Raw genomic sequence first — 15321 nt, 5'->3', positions numbered from 1 at the left:
CTTCCAATATTGACTTCACCTACGCTTCTTTAAAGAACTTTATGTTGCTAGATCAGTTCCTCTCCTCTCTTCTCCCTGACCTTCGGACGTTTATTTAGGAACGTGGAGTGCGGCCGCTGGCGGCCGCCGTACAGTTAGCCGACGACTGGTCATCGGCGCGCCACTAATATCCCAGGTCTCCCCAGTCGTCATCTGCCAGCAAGAAGACACACAAGAAAGATAAAGGTTCCTCCGACTCCGGTTCTCCTGCCACCAAAATTACTGCCTCTACCCTAAAGTGCCATCAATGCGGGGAGGTAGGCCATATCCGCCCCAGGTGCCCTAAGAATCCTCGCGCCTTCAAGGACGTGCCGTCCTCCTCAGTTAACAAAGGCTTCTGTTGGGAGGACAGGAAAGTTTCCAACTACTGTGTTGAGGGGACCATCAACGGCGCCTGGACTTCTACAATCATCCGTGACGCCGGTTGTTCCAGCCTCATCGTTTCCGAGGAGGCCTTGCCAGATGTTGGAACGTAACTGTAAGAAGGTAACCGTTTACGATTACCTAGGTCGGCCAGACACCTTCCCCATCGTTCGGTGCTACCTAAAGTGTCCCTACTATGAAGGCTGGGCTGATGCCATCCGTGCACCTATTAAGTTTGCAACCGCTATGATTGGTGACATTCCCGGGGCCCGTAAGCCTTACGACCCTGTCTGTACATCTGATTTAACGGCGCCTGCCTCAATCTCCACTCCTCAGGAACAAGATGCTCGTCCTCCTCTCCGTACAACGCCTGTTACGCAAGATTCCTCTACTTCGCTTCAGGTCGTCTCCTCTCCTTCCGAGTCTGAATTAGCCTGTGTTGTTCAGACTCGTGCTGCTTCAGCGCGTGTGAGACGCCTGCATCCGCTTGTTCTCTCCGACTTACAACCACTCAAGGTAACGCCCGCCGACTTTGCTCGTTTACAGGAGACCTGCCCCTCCCTCGGCGCTGTGCGCGCCAAGGCTACTGCCGGACTGCCCGATGTAGCCCGGAATGGAGCGTCCTACAAGTTCTCATAAGAACATAAGAACATAAGAACGCAGGAGTCTGCAAGAGGCCGGTAGGCCTGTACGAGGCAGCTCCTTTGACCCTAAGCTCCCGTGTATCTAATCCCACCTAATATCGCTGTCCATGAATTTATCTAGTCTATTTTTGAATGTGACAATTGTATTGGCACTCACCACATGACTGCTAAGCCTATTCCACGCATCCACCACCCTGTTAGTAAACCAATTTTTGCCTATGTCCCTGTTGAATCTGAATTTATCCAGTTTAAACCCATTACTTCGTGTCCTACCCGGTTCTCTTACCAACAAAACCTTATGAATGTCTCCCTTATTAAAGCCCTTCATCCATTTATAAACCTCGGTCATGTCTCCACGCACCCTTCGCCTTTCTAGAGAATGCAAGTTTAACTGTTTGAGTCTCCTCGTATGGCAAGTTTCTCAACCCCTGAATCATCTTAGTCATCCTCCTCTGCACCGATTCTAACATTTTGATATCCATTCTATAGTAGGGTGACCAGAACTGAACCGCATAGTCAAGATGAGGTCTAACTAATGCTAAATATAGTTTGAGGAAGACTTCAGGCTTCTGTTGCTTACGCTCCTTGAAATAAATCCCAGTACCCTATTAGCTCGATTTCTAGCTTGAATGCATTGTGCCCTTGGACGGAGATCAGAGCTCACTAAGACCCTAAATCCTCTCGCACCCAGACCTACTTATGAGAGTGTCATTTAAGCAATAGTTATGTGAGGGGTTGTTCCTACCTACACTCAGAATACTGCACTTCCCTACATTGAACTCCATCTGCCATTTATCCATGAGTCATATAATCTGTTGAGTTCACCTTGGAGAATACTAGCGTCCTGATCCGACTCAATTACTCTACCGATCTTGGTATCATCTGCAAATTTACTAACATCACTACTAATTCCTGTGTCTAAGTCATTGATATAAATAATAAACAAAAGTGGACCTAATACCGAGCCTTGTGGGACCCCACTCGTAACACATCCCCAGTCAGATCTTTTACCATTGATTTGCACTCTTTGCTTCCTATTGCTAAGCCACGCCTTGACCCAGTTCAAAACTTTACCCTCTACTCCGTGAGCCTGTAATTTAAGCAACAGTCGTTGGTGAGGAACTTTGTCAAACGCTCTACTAAAATCAAGATATATTACATCATAATTTTCATCTCTGTCAACCGCCTCAAATACTTTATTGTAGAAGGACATGAGATTGGTGAGGCATGACCTACCTTTTGTGAACCCATGCTGCGAGTCGTGAATTAAGCTATGTTTCTCTAAATGCTCCCGAAAGTTCCTGGCTAATATGGACTCCAGCATCTTCCTATAACCGATGTTAAGCTAATTGGGCGATAGTTTGAAGCAACTGACCTGTCTCCTTTTAAAATCGGCGTCACATTAGCTACTTTCCATTGGCTCGGCACATAGTTAGTATTTACCGACATCTTAAAGATGTCGGTTAGTGGGTCACTGATTATATCACCTAACTCCTTTAATACCCTCGGAAATATCCCGTCAGGACCTGGCGACTTGTTCTTCTTCAGCTTATCTATCTCATCCTGAACTACTTGCCTGGTAATGATTATATCCCTCAATTTATCGCCATCCCCGCCCTCGTACACCTGAACTCTTTCCGGTATAGTCGTTCGATCCTCCTGTGTGAATACTGAAAGGAAGTAGTCGTTCAACAATGTGCTCATATTTTCGTAATTTTCTACTAGCTCCCCTGTGTTTGTTTTCAGCGGTCCAATTTTCTCCCGTGTTTTTGTTCTATACATCTGAAAGAAGCCCTTAGGATTACTTTTCGCCTCATTTGCTACTTTGATCTCATAGTTCCTTTTTGCTATCCTGGTGTTTTTCTTAACTAATCTAGATAGTTCGACGTACCGGCCCCTGAGATGTGTTTCCCATTCTTTATTTTCTGATAAATTCCTTCTTTAACCCAATCTCGTGTTTTAGTCCACGAGTCATCCACTTAGGATCATTGTTTTCTTTTCTAAGTGTTCGCTGTGGTATATGCTGTTCTTGCCCTCTACTATTACTCTAACTAAATTATTGTAAGACATTTCTACATGGTTCTCCTGGCTCTCAATCCGCAGTTCTGGCCTCATGAATCCCTAAATTATCCCAGTTTACCCCTTCAAGATGTCTTCGAAGCCCCTCGTAGTTTGCTCTTCTAAAATCTGGCACTAACACTGGGTTTTGTTCGCGGGTTACCGCCCAGTCTAAGCTAAAACGAACCGTTCTGTGATCACTATTTCCTAACTCTCCGCCCACCTCCAACTCACGTAGCAAGTTCCCATTATTGGTTAGGACTAAGTCTAATATGTTATCTCCTCTGGTAGGCTTAGTAACTACCTGCTTAAGGAAATTATCTTGTATAACTTCAAGAAAGTCCTCGGCTTCCAGGTCACCCACTAGATCTTCCCAGTCTATATTCCTATAATTAAAGTCCCCCATTACGCAGACATTTCTACTCATACTCGCCCTGCCAATCTCCTGTAGTAATATACTCGTGTCCTGCCTGTTAAGGTTGGGTGGCCTGTATATAACTCCTAGAGTTAGTTTTTCTTTCCCTTTGTAAACGTCCACCCAAACTGATTCTGAATCCATGTTAGTTTTGACTGAGTTGTTAACTAAACATTTAAGTGAGTCTTTAACATATAGCGCAACTCCACCTCCCTTTCTGCCCCTTTTGTCTTTGTGAAACATCTGATAACCCGTTATTTCAAATTCTGATCTAAAATTTCTATTTGCAGTGTCTATCCATGTCTCAGTGATCGCTATTATGTCAAAATTTTCTGAACAAGCTTCACCCATTAGTAAGTCTATCTTGTTTCTGAGGCTCCTGCTGTTAGTATAGAAGATTCTTAGCCCGTCCTCTGTTACTCCTCTAGAAATACTTCTAAGCTGCCTGGTTATATTATGAGCTAGATGTCCTCCCATTACTCCTCCCATTGCCCCATTACCTCCCCCTCGCCTATACTAAAAAATCCCTCAGGGTACCAAGTGCTCGCTCAAGGAGTCTGAGAGCCTCAACACCCTTGAACGTCAAGTGTATCCCGTCACGGGCGTAGAGGGCGTCGTTGCCAAAGAAGAGGTCCCAATTGTCGACGAACAGCCACCCATTGCGCTCGCAGTGCTCAGCAAGTCTGCTGTTCACTGCTATCGCCCTGGACAGCCATCCATCGCCAACGCCCCTCCTTGGCAGGACGCCACACACTACTGGGTGACCCCACGTCACGTATCCTGCCTAACAATTCTCTAAACGCCTGAGAAGGTCCTCGCTTGGCACACGAGAAACGTCGTTTCCGCCACAGCTGAGAAAGACAATGGGGTTCGATCCCTCGCTTGCCATACACGCCTCAATCCTGTCTGATATATGGCCCACCCCTGCCCCTGGGAAACACACCCTCGTCCTGTTCTTATCCTTGGAGCAAAAATGCCTGTCAACATAACGAACCTGACTATCACCAACAACAAGAACCCGAAGGTCGGAAGGGGGGCCAGGAGGGGTGGGTGAAGGGGGGAGGGAAGAGCGGGAAGGGAGGGGAGGGACCTGCTGTGAAGAACGAGGAGAAATTGTGGAAGAGGTGGAAGGTGGAAAGGGGGAGGAGGAGGAGGAAGAGGAAGGAGAAAGGGAGGGTGAGGTGGTGGAGGGAGGAACGGACGAGGAGAGGGAGGAGGAAGAGGGGGAAAGGGAAGGTAAGGGACATGTGTTGGAGGGAGGGACGAGCGAGGAGGCGGAGGACAAGGAGGAGAAAGAGGGAGAGGAGGAGGAGGAGGAGGAGGAGGCGGGGAAACGGGGAGAGGGGGGACGGAAGAAGAAGGCGAGGAATTTGAGGCGGAGGAGGAGTAGGGAGAGGGGGAGGAGGAGGAGGAGGAGGAGGAGGAGGAGGAGGAGGAGGAAGGAGGAGTTGGTGATAGGGAGAGTGAGGTGCTGGAGGGAGGGAGGGACGAGGAGAGGGAGGAGGAAGAGGGGGAAGGGGAAGGTGAAGGACAGGTGTGGGAGGGAGGGACGAGCGAAGAGGCGGAGGACAAGGAGGAGAAAGAGGGAGAGGAGGAGGAGGAGGGAGGTGGGGGGAGGGGGGACGGAAGAGGAAGGCGAGGAGGAGGAGGAGGAGGAGGAGGAGGAAGAGGAGGAAGAAGAGGAGAAGTAGGGGGAAGGGGAGATCAGAGATGGTCGAGGAGGAGGAGGAGGAGGAGGATGGGAGGGCTGCTGTGTGGGTGAAGACAATACTAGAGGGGGAGGAGGAGGAAGAAGAGGAAGAGGAAGGGAGGAGGACGAGGAAGAAGAGGAAGAGGAAGGGAGGAGGAGGAGGCGGGGCTTGTTGCTGCTGCACTAACCAGTAAGTGTACCTGGGCGGCGAGAGTCGTAACCCTATTCTCTAACTCTATGATCCTCTGATCATCCTTCTGAGTCTTAACGCAGAACCTACAAACGTCCTTGGAAAGAAAGTACTGCTTGGCCATGCGAAGGCCACACCCAGAACAACGCTTGAGGGACGTCATGGTGAAGATATGGGCGAGGCAAGACGGAAACAATTAGGCGCGTTAAGACGATAACAAAGTACGCAGCTGCGGTGAGGTCGTCAGGTCAAAAATGTGTATCTAGGAAAACAAACCAACAGCTGCTGTGAGGTCGCAGTCAGGTCAATTCCCGGGAAAAGGGTGTCTCTGGTAAAAAAGGCGGTTATTTCTACCCACCAAGACAAAACATAGGCCAATATTAATATACTGAGAAATCACTTATGTAAAGAAGATAATAACTGTGTTCACTAGGTTTGCGCGGAAAGTGGATTATCTAGTGTTTTGTGTGGACTTAGAAATTAACGTAGCTTGGCGCGCCTGATTCACGTAGTCCTATTATCACAGCACAGTAAAGTATCCTAATAATAGAAGGAGAAGAAAACACAAAAGCAATATAAAAAACACAAAAGCAATATAAAACCGTGTAGCACTGGATTGGTGTGAAAGAATGTTGAATTTAGTGTAGATGTGGGAAGCTTAATACACTTGTCCTAGGAGTAACTGTGGATCACTATCTAACTAAGTAAATACTAAATCAGAACACTTAGCGGTCTGTAGTAGAAGGCAGGGTAATCCTCCTGGTTTTGTAGTCCTCCAGTACAGCAGCAGTTCACAGAAGCACAGAACTCCTCACACCGCGAAAACAGAGGAAAACAGAGGAAAGAGCGAGTTGGCACCACACAGCAGCGGGGCAAAGTCACGTGTGAACCCAAGGAAGGTCGCGCGCTGACTGAGGAAGGTCGCGCGCTGACTCCTCCTCCTCCTCCTCCTGGACGAATGGACTCCTGTGTCGCTGTGTCGCTTCTAGCCGGCCCGGCAAGGTCGGGACCCGGACGTTGGTGCTCCCTTCTGACTGCCGTCAAATCGTGCTACAAGTGTCCCACGAGAGTCCCCTCGCCGGTCACTTTTCTCATCGGAAGACGGAATCGAAGGAGAGCGATAACTTCTTCTGGCCTGGCATGGGGGCCGATATCCGTGACTACTGTCGGTCCTGCGACATATGCCAGCGTAAGTCTTATAAGGGCCGGGTTAAACCCGTCCCCCTCCAACCATTGCCTGTCGTCACGGAACCATTCTCCAGAGTTGCTGTGGAGAAGGACCAGTGCAGAAGGACACTGGTATATTCTCATCCTGATTGACTTTGCCACAGGGTTCCCTGAAGCCATTCCACTCAAGGATGTGGACTCTGTTTCTGTTGCTGAAGCTCTTCTGTCTGTATTTTCCAGGGTCAGAATTCCCCGGGCAATCCTGAGCGACAGAGGTACTCAATTCACTTATCAGCTAATGGCCGAGCTTTACAAGCTACTTGGTGTGAGGCCCCAGTTCACCACACCGTTTCATCCGAGTGGTAATGGTCGGGTGGAGAGGCTGCATGGGCCCCTCAAAGCTGCTCTACGGAAGGTTTGCAGCGAGAAGCCTAGAGAGTGGCATCGCTACCTTATTCCGACTTTGTTTGCCCTCAGCGAAATGCCCAGCGACCGCACCGGTTTGTCGGCCTTCGATCTCCTCTACGGGCGCACTGTGCGAAGGCCCTTGACTGTCCTGAAGGACTTATGGGAAGACCGTGACCTGCAGGAGGAAGAACGGACGAGTCTGCAATACGTCATCAAGCTCAGGGAGAAACTGACCGAGTGTGCTCAGCTCGCCGCCCGGGAGGCTGACGTAAGTACTGCAAAGTACAAGTCTTATTTTGACCTGCGATCACAAGATAGACAATTCAAGCCTGGCGACGAGGTCCTAGTTCTTCTTCCTGACTCTACCAAGAAGTTTATCGTTTCCTGGCGTGGCCCATTCAGTGTTGGAACGACGAAACAAGTTGGACTACCTGGTTGATGACCCGAGGGAGCCTAAGCTGTACCGCGCCAACCTCCTAAAAAGGTACCATCGCCGCGCTCAAGTAAACTTCTCGTATGTCAAGGACGATACCTCAGCGCCGGATGATGACTGTTCACCCACAGGACCTTTGGAAGCAGAGGACCCTGACGACCTTGTTCCCTGTCCTTTGGTCTGTTCCGTTCATGATTCCGCCCTCAACCCGGCGCTGGACATCAACAAGGCCCTGGAGTGGAACCAGCGCTCATCGTTAGAAGACGTACTTTCCACCTTTAAGGACATAATTTTCAGAGATTCCAGGTTGCACCAACACCCTGCAACATGACATAATTTCAACTACCACCAACAGAGTCCGCACGAAGGACTACCCTGTGCCGATCCACTTCCGTCCTTACTTTGAGAAGGAAGTTGACAACCTCCTCCAACTAGGCATCATCCAGCCGTCGTCCTCTCTACACTGCTCTCCCGTGGTAATGGTACGCAAGTCTGACGGGAGCTACCGAATGGCCATAGACTTCAGTAACCCCGTTACTGTTTTTGATGCTGAGCCCACCTGTTCCGTCGAAGGGGACTTGCACAAGTTTGCAGGAGCAACCTACTTTTCGGAGCTTGACTTGTGCAAGGCCTACTACCAGATCCCCTTGACCGACCGTGCCAAGCCTCTCACTGCTTTTTCCACCCACCAAGGATTGATGGAGTTCTGTCGACTTCCCTTCGGTCTCGTCACCGCCTGCTCCACCTACATCCGCCTCATGAGGACTGTTCTCGCGGATCTGCCTAACATCTCCTTTTATTTTGATTACGTCTTCATTTACTCGTCAGATTGGCCCAGTCACCTAACAGCTCTAACATCTGTCCTTGAGCGGCTCCGTCATCACCGGCTGACGGCGAAACCATCTAAGTGTCGGTTTGGCTTCCCTTCTATCCAGTACTTGGGGTTTGTGATTGACGTGGTGCACCTTCGCCCCATGCGGGACAAGACTGAGGCCCTGAAGCAGATCAGCCCTCCTACTACCAAGAAAAGTCTTCGCAGCTTCCTGGGGATGGTTTCGTTCTACCGCTGTTTCATCCCCATGGCTGCCGAGCTCACGGGACCTCTCTCCGACCTTCTCCGGAAACCCCAACGTGAGCCGCTGCCGTGGACTGAAGACCTGTTATCACGGTTCGAACAACTGAAGGACGCCTTGTCATCGCCACCAGTCCTACGATTATCTAGCCCCGCCTTGCCTTTTGTTCTTAGGACAGACGCCTCGAACTTCGGGTTGGGAGCTGTGCTGCTGCAGTACTACAAGAACACCCCCCATCCAGTCTAGTATGCCAGTCGGAAGCTGCTTGACCAGGAAAGGAGATACGCCCCCATCGAACGAGAAGCCCTTGCCATCTTGTTCGGGATCTCCAAGTTTGACTTCTACCTCAGAGGTAAAGAGTTCATTTTAGAAACAGACCATAAACCTCTGGTATATCTCCACAAGTCCAAGTGGTCCAACGACAGACTGATGAGGTGGGCCCTTCAGCTGCAGAACTACCCGTTCCGGTTGGTTCATCTTGCCGGCCGAGACAATGTGGGCGCAGACTTTCTGAATCGCTCCTTAGGAGGTGAACGTTAGCCGTTCCTCTTTGTCATTTATGTTTGCTTATTTCTTGTTGTATCGTGTTAGTTCAGTTTAATCTACCTACGGTAGATTTTTGTAAGGGGGCTTATGTGAGGGCTGAACTACCAGTAACACACACACACACGTACACTCACTCACACACACACACACACACACACACACATACACACACACACACCAGTATAAGGGTTGATGCTCTTTTGATTGTTCCCAGCTTGCCGCTACACCCAGCCTGCTTCACCCAGCCTGCTTTGTTCGCCGACCCGAAGCTGCTCCTGGTGGCGATGCAGTCTCATTCAGCTTCACAGTCGGCGCCCTGACTTCACGCAGCGTCGAAGCGAGCCAAGGTGGTGTGGTTGCCCGAGAGCTGAGGCAGAGCGGAACTGACCCAAGAGCGATCCTGGACCTGCGTCCCCTTTCCTCCCTCTCAACCTTGGAGCCCCGCAGTCCACTGGGCACGGCCTGCTTGCGCCTCCGTCCCACCTACCCAGTCTCGTCTCCTCGCCGAGCTGACACCGTTTGTTCGTCCTTGGCTCCCCGTCTACCCCGGCGTCATCATCTACGGGCACCCAGGCAGCTGACATTCTGCTGAGCCCGTCCTCCTCCATCGAGTGACGTCTACGAGGCAGTGTGCGTCTCTACATCACCGCAACGGGCGTCTCTTCCCACAAGGCACCACTCACAATTGCCGGGTCGGGCTGCCGCTTTCCCTGGGTCCTGTAGCGGTCTACTGGAGAGTACGGGAGGTGTGTTGGACTTTGTACCTCAACATGTTTACACTTCCACTTTTGGTTGTTTTGATCATATTCCTTAGAAACCTGGTGAAGGTATAATCATACTTGGACTCGATTGAAGTAGTTGCCGCCGTTCTCCTGGCTTCAATCAGTCCTATAACCATCTGAGCCTCCTGGCCTTGACAGACATACTCTTAAACATATCGGCGCAAGCACACATATTTGACATGGTTTTCCTAGGAGCTTTGGGCATTTCCTTGGGAAGCTTAATAACCCTGGTGGTAGTTTGGCCTGACCTGATTTGTCTTCTTTTTGGCATTTGGAAATCGTGGATGTGAGGTGTGGAGGGGTCTGACAGTGCCGACCTAAGATTTCTCTGTACATGTAAGAAATTGGAGCATCAGGAAGAGGTCAGTATTTACACTTTCTTGCGTTTACTTGTGGAGTTTCTATTGCTTAATAACTTAGCTCTTCTTCTGTATGTGATGGAAACAAGAGGATCAGGGCGAGGTTAATATTTGCAATTTGTACATTTTGTAATCGTCATAAGCTTGGATAATAATTTTTAGTGATGACACCCAAAAAAACAACCAATTCCTGCCTCTTAAATCTCATTAACGGGTAGAAATACATAGAATAATAGGCTGATGGAAAAATAGATAAAAAGATTCAGATATCGACGTAATGTGCAGATACGTAGATCAATATAAATAGATGGCTTACACACACACACACACACACACACACACACACACACACACACACACACGTACACCCCCCACACACACAAAAAAAAACACGTACCCCCCCCACACACAAACACACGTCCCCCCCCCCCACACACAAACACACGTACCCCCCCCACACACAAACACACGTACCCCCCCACACACAAACACACGTACCCCCCCCACACACAAACACACGTACCCCCCCACACACAAACACACGTACCCCCCCACACACAAACACACGTACCCCCCCCACACAAACACACGTCCCCCCCCCCCACACAAACACACGTACCCCCCCACACACACAAACACACGTACCCCCCACACACACAAACACACGTACCCCCCACACACACAAACACACGTACCCCCCACACACAAACACACGTACCCCCACACACAAACACGTACCCCCCACACAAAAACACACGTACCCACACACACACACACAAAAACACACGTACCCCCACACAAACACAAACACACGTACCCCCCCACACACACAAACACACGTACCCCCCCCACACACACAAACACACGTACCCCCCCCCACACACACACATGCCCCCACACACACAAAACACACGTACCCCCACACACACACAAACACACGTACCCCCCCACACACACACACAAACACACACACACACACACACACACGTACCCACACACACACAGACACACGTACTCCCCACAAACACAAACACACGTACCCCCCCCACACACAAATAGAACAAGAAGAAATCACAATTTGACGATAAGTGGTAAAAGATTCTCGTCGCACGAAGCTAAACACTTCTTCAATCGAGTTGCTAATGTTCGGAACTCTCTTCCCTGTGATGTCGTTGATAGTACAACAGTTACGGCCTTCAAGAATAGATTAGACAAGTATTTTGAATCCAACCAGCAACTAAGATATTACTCATTGTCGTAATAACGTTAAGTTCTTTCGAATACTGGTGTCTTTGTCCGCTTTTATCGCCCGGTTAGTAGTAGCAGCAATGGTAGTTCTGTCCTCTTTCCTACATAAATTCCATGCAGTTTTTCCATGCTGCATGGTTCTTTTTCCTTTCCTGCCAGCTTTGGCTGGAGGGATGGGGGGTGGGGAGGAGCCTTCGCCTTTGCCTTCCTTCATCTTCCACCTTCGATTAGATAGTTAGTGTAGCTTGTCACAAACAGCCTCGTAAGGACCAGCAGTTCTGCTGTTGTTTGTTCTTCCTTTGTGTTTGTTTGTGTTCCTCCTCCTCCTTTTTCTCCCTCTCGCTAGCTCCCCTTTCTTGACCTCTACCTCGTCGTCTTTTTCCCTTGCTATTTTATTCTCCTCCTCCTCCTCCTCACGCGTTGGTCAGTGAAATGGATATGCCTGGGAAAAGTAAACTGAGGTAACCTGCGTGTCACAATCGGTCTTGTGTCGCCGGCTGAGGGGGTCTGCTGTTACCTGCGCGGGGTCACGGGCCAAGGGGACGGAGGAGCGCGCCGGGGTAATGCGTAGGTTATCGTGTGACCTCCCACCCCCCCTTCACCCCACTTCCGACCATCATCTTTGCCTTATACAGTGTTGCGTCCTGGTGTTTTTTCTTGTGAGTGCTTGATATATTGTTTTAAATGAGGGTTTGATAGTTTTATGCGTGTGTGTGTGTGGGGGGGGGTGTTAGTGGTTGAATGTAGGGAAGTGAGCCAGTCATGTATTAGCGCAGGTATGAAGGAGTATACAGTAAGGTTAGGTTAGGAAGGTTAGGTTAGGTTAGGTGTTGGTTTTATGTTTTTTTTTTTTTTGTTTTTTTTTTACAACAAAGGAGGCAGCTCAAGGGCACACAAAAAAAGAAAACAATAATAAACAAAAGCCCGCTACTCGCTGCTCCTAAAGTAAAACAAAAGAGGTGGCCGAAAGGAAGATCAAATTCAGGAGGAGAGGTGTCCTGATACCCTCCTCTTGAAAGAGTTCAAGTCGAAGGCAGGAGGAAATACAGATGAAGGAAGATTGTTCCAGAGTTTACCAGCGTGAGGGAAGAAAGAGTGAAGATGCTGGTTAACTCTTGCATACGGGGTTTGGACAGTATAGGGATGAGCATGAGTAGAAAGTCGAGTGCAGCGGAGCCGCGGGAGGGGGGGAGGCATGCAGTTAGCAAGTTCAGAAGAGCAGTCAGCGTGGAGATATCGATAGAAGATAGAAAGAGAGGCAACATTGCGGCGGAATTTAAGAGGTAGAAGACTATCAGTATGAGGAGGAGAGCTGATGAGACGAAGAACCTTAGCCTCCACTCTGTCCAGAAGAGCTGTGTGAGTGGAGCCCCCCCACACATGAGATGCATACTCCATACGAGGGCGGACAAGGCCCCTGTATATGGACAGCAACTGTGCAGGGGAGAAGAACTGGCGGAGACGGTACAGAACGCCCAGCCTCGAGGAAGCTGATTTAGTAAGAGATGAGATATGAAGTTCCAGTTGAGATTTTGAGTTAAGGATAGACCGAGGATGTTTAGTGTTGAGGAAGGTGATAGCTGGGTGTTGTCAAAGAATAGGGGATAGTTGTTTGGAAGATTGTGTCGAGTGGATAGGTGGAGAAACTGTGTTTTTGAGGCGTTGAAGGACACCAGGTTCTTCTTGCCCCAATCGGAAATAATAGTAAGGTCTGAGGCTAAGCGTTCTTGAGCCTCCAGCCTTGAGTCGTTAAGTTCATGAAGGGTGGGTCTTCTATTAAAAGAAGTTGAGTAATGCAGAGTGGAATCATTGGCGTAGGAATGGATAGGACAGTTCGTTTTGGAAAGATCATCAATGAATAATAGAAAAAGAGTGGGAGATAGGACAGAACCCTGTGGGACACCACTGTTAATAGATTTAGGGGAAGAACAGTGACCGTCTACCACGGCAGAAATAGAACGGTCAGAAAGGAAACTGGAGATAAAGGTACAGAGAGAAGGATAGAAACCGTAGGAGGGTAGTTTAGAAAGCAACGATTTGTGCCAGACCCTATCAAAAGCTTTTGATATGTCCAGCGCAATAGCAAAAGTTTCACCGAAACGGCTAAGAGAGGATGACCAAGAGTCAGTTAAGAAGGCTAGGAGATCACCAGTAGAACGCCCCTTGCGGAACCCATACTGGCGATCAGATAGAAGGTCAGAAGTGGAAAGGTGCTTTTGAATCTTCCGGTTAAGGATTGATTCAAAAGCTTTAGATAGACAAGAAAGTAAAGCTATAGGACGGTAGTTTGAGGATTGATTGATGGTCACCTTCTTAGGCACAGGCTGTATGAAGGCATACTTCCAGCAAGAAGGAAAGGTAGATGTTGACAGGCAGAGGCGAAAGAGTTTGACCAGGCAGGGTGACAGCACGGAGGCACAGTTTTTAAGGACAATAGGAGGCACTCCATCAGGTCCATAAGCCTTCTGAGGATTGAGGCCAGAGAGGGCATAGAAAACATCATTTTGAAGAATCTTTATAACAAGCATAAAGGAGTCAGAGGGGGGAGGATGGGTAGGAGGAATATGCCCAGAATCGTCCAGAGTGGAGTTTTTAGAAAAAGTTTGAGAGAAGAGTTCAGCCTTAAAGATAGATGAGACGGCAGTGTTGCCGTCAGGACTGAGGAGTGGAGGGAAATATGAAGAAGTGAAGTTGGAGGAGATGTTTTTGGCTAAGTGCCAGAAGTCACGGGAAGAGTTAGAGAAAGCAAGGTTTTGACATTTTCTATTAATGAAAGAATTTTTGGTTAGTCGGAGAATAGATTTGGCACGATTTCGGGCAGAAATGTAAAGTTCATAATTAGCATTTGTTTGAAGGCTCTGGTACCTTTTGTGAGCTACCTCTCTATCATTGACAGCACGAGAACAAGCGTAATTAAACCAAGGCTTTTTAGCGTGAGGAGTAGAGAAAGAACGAGGAATGTATGCCTCCATTCCAGAGACAATCACCTCTGTGATGCGCTGAGCACACACAGAGGGTTCTCTATCCTGGAAGCAATAATCATTCCACGGGAAATCGGAAAAGTACATCCTCAGGTCGTCCCACCGAGCTGAAGCAAAATGCCAGAAGCATCGCCTCTTCGGTGGGTCCAGAGGGTGTACAGGAGCGATAGGACAGGATGCAGAAATAAGATTGTGATCGGAGGAGCCCAACGGAGAGAACAGTTTGACAGAATAAGCAGAAGGGTTTGAGGTAAGGAAGAGCTCTAGAATGTTGGGCCGATCTCCAAGACGGTCGGGAATACGTGTAGGGTGCTGGACCAACTGCTCTAGGTCGTTGAGGATAGCAAAGTTGTAGGCTTGTTCACCAGGATGGTCAGTGAAAGAGGATGAAAGCCAAAGCTGGTGGTAAACATTGAAATCTCCTAGGATGGAGATTTCAGCGAAGGGAGAGTGGGTCAAGATGTGCTCCACTTTAGAATTCAAATAGTCAAAGAATTTTACATAGTCGGTAGAGTTAGGTGAGAGATAAACAGCACAGATATATTTAGTAATAGAATAACAATGAAGTCTTAGCCAGATGGTGGAAAATTCAGAAGAGTCAAGGTTGTGGGCACGAGAGCAAGTGATGTCGTTGCGCACGTAGGCGCAACATCCAGCTTTGGATTGAAATTTAGGATAGAGATAGTAGGAGGGAGCAGAGTAGAGATTGCTGTCAGTAGCCTCAGAAACCTGTGTTTCGGTAAGGAAGAGAAGGTGAGGTTTAGAGGAGGAGAGATGATGTTCCACAGAATGAAAATTAGAGCGAAGACCGCGAATGTTGCAGAAATTGAGAAGAAAGAGGTTCGAGGAGTTATCAAGACACCTCTCGGGTCGGCAGCCAGAAGGGGAGTCCTCCCTGGCGGAATTTGTGGTCCCCCAGGCAGGG

The sequence above is a fragment of the Eriocheir sinensis genome, chromosome 6 (genome assembly GCF_024679095.1).
Source record: "Eriocheir sinensis breed Jianghai 21 chromosome 6, ASM2467909v1, whole genome shotgun sequence".
NCBI lineage: Eukaryota > Metazoa > Arthropoda > Malacostraca > Decapoda > Varunidae > Eriocheir > Eriocheir sinensis.
Note: the sequence above shows the minus strand (reverse complement) of the source record.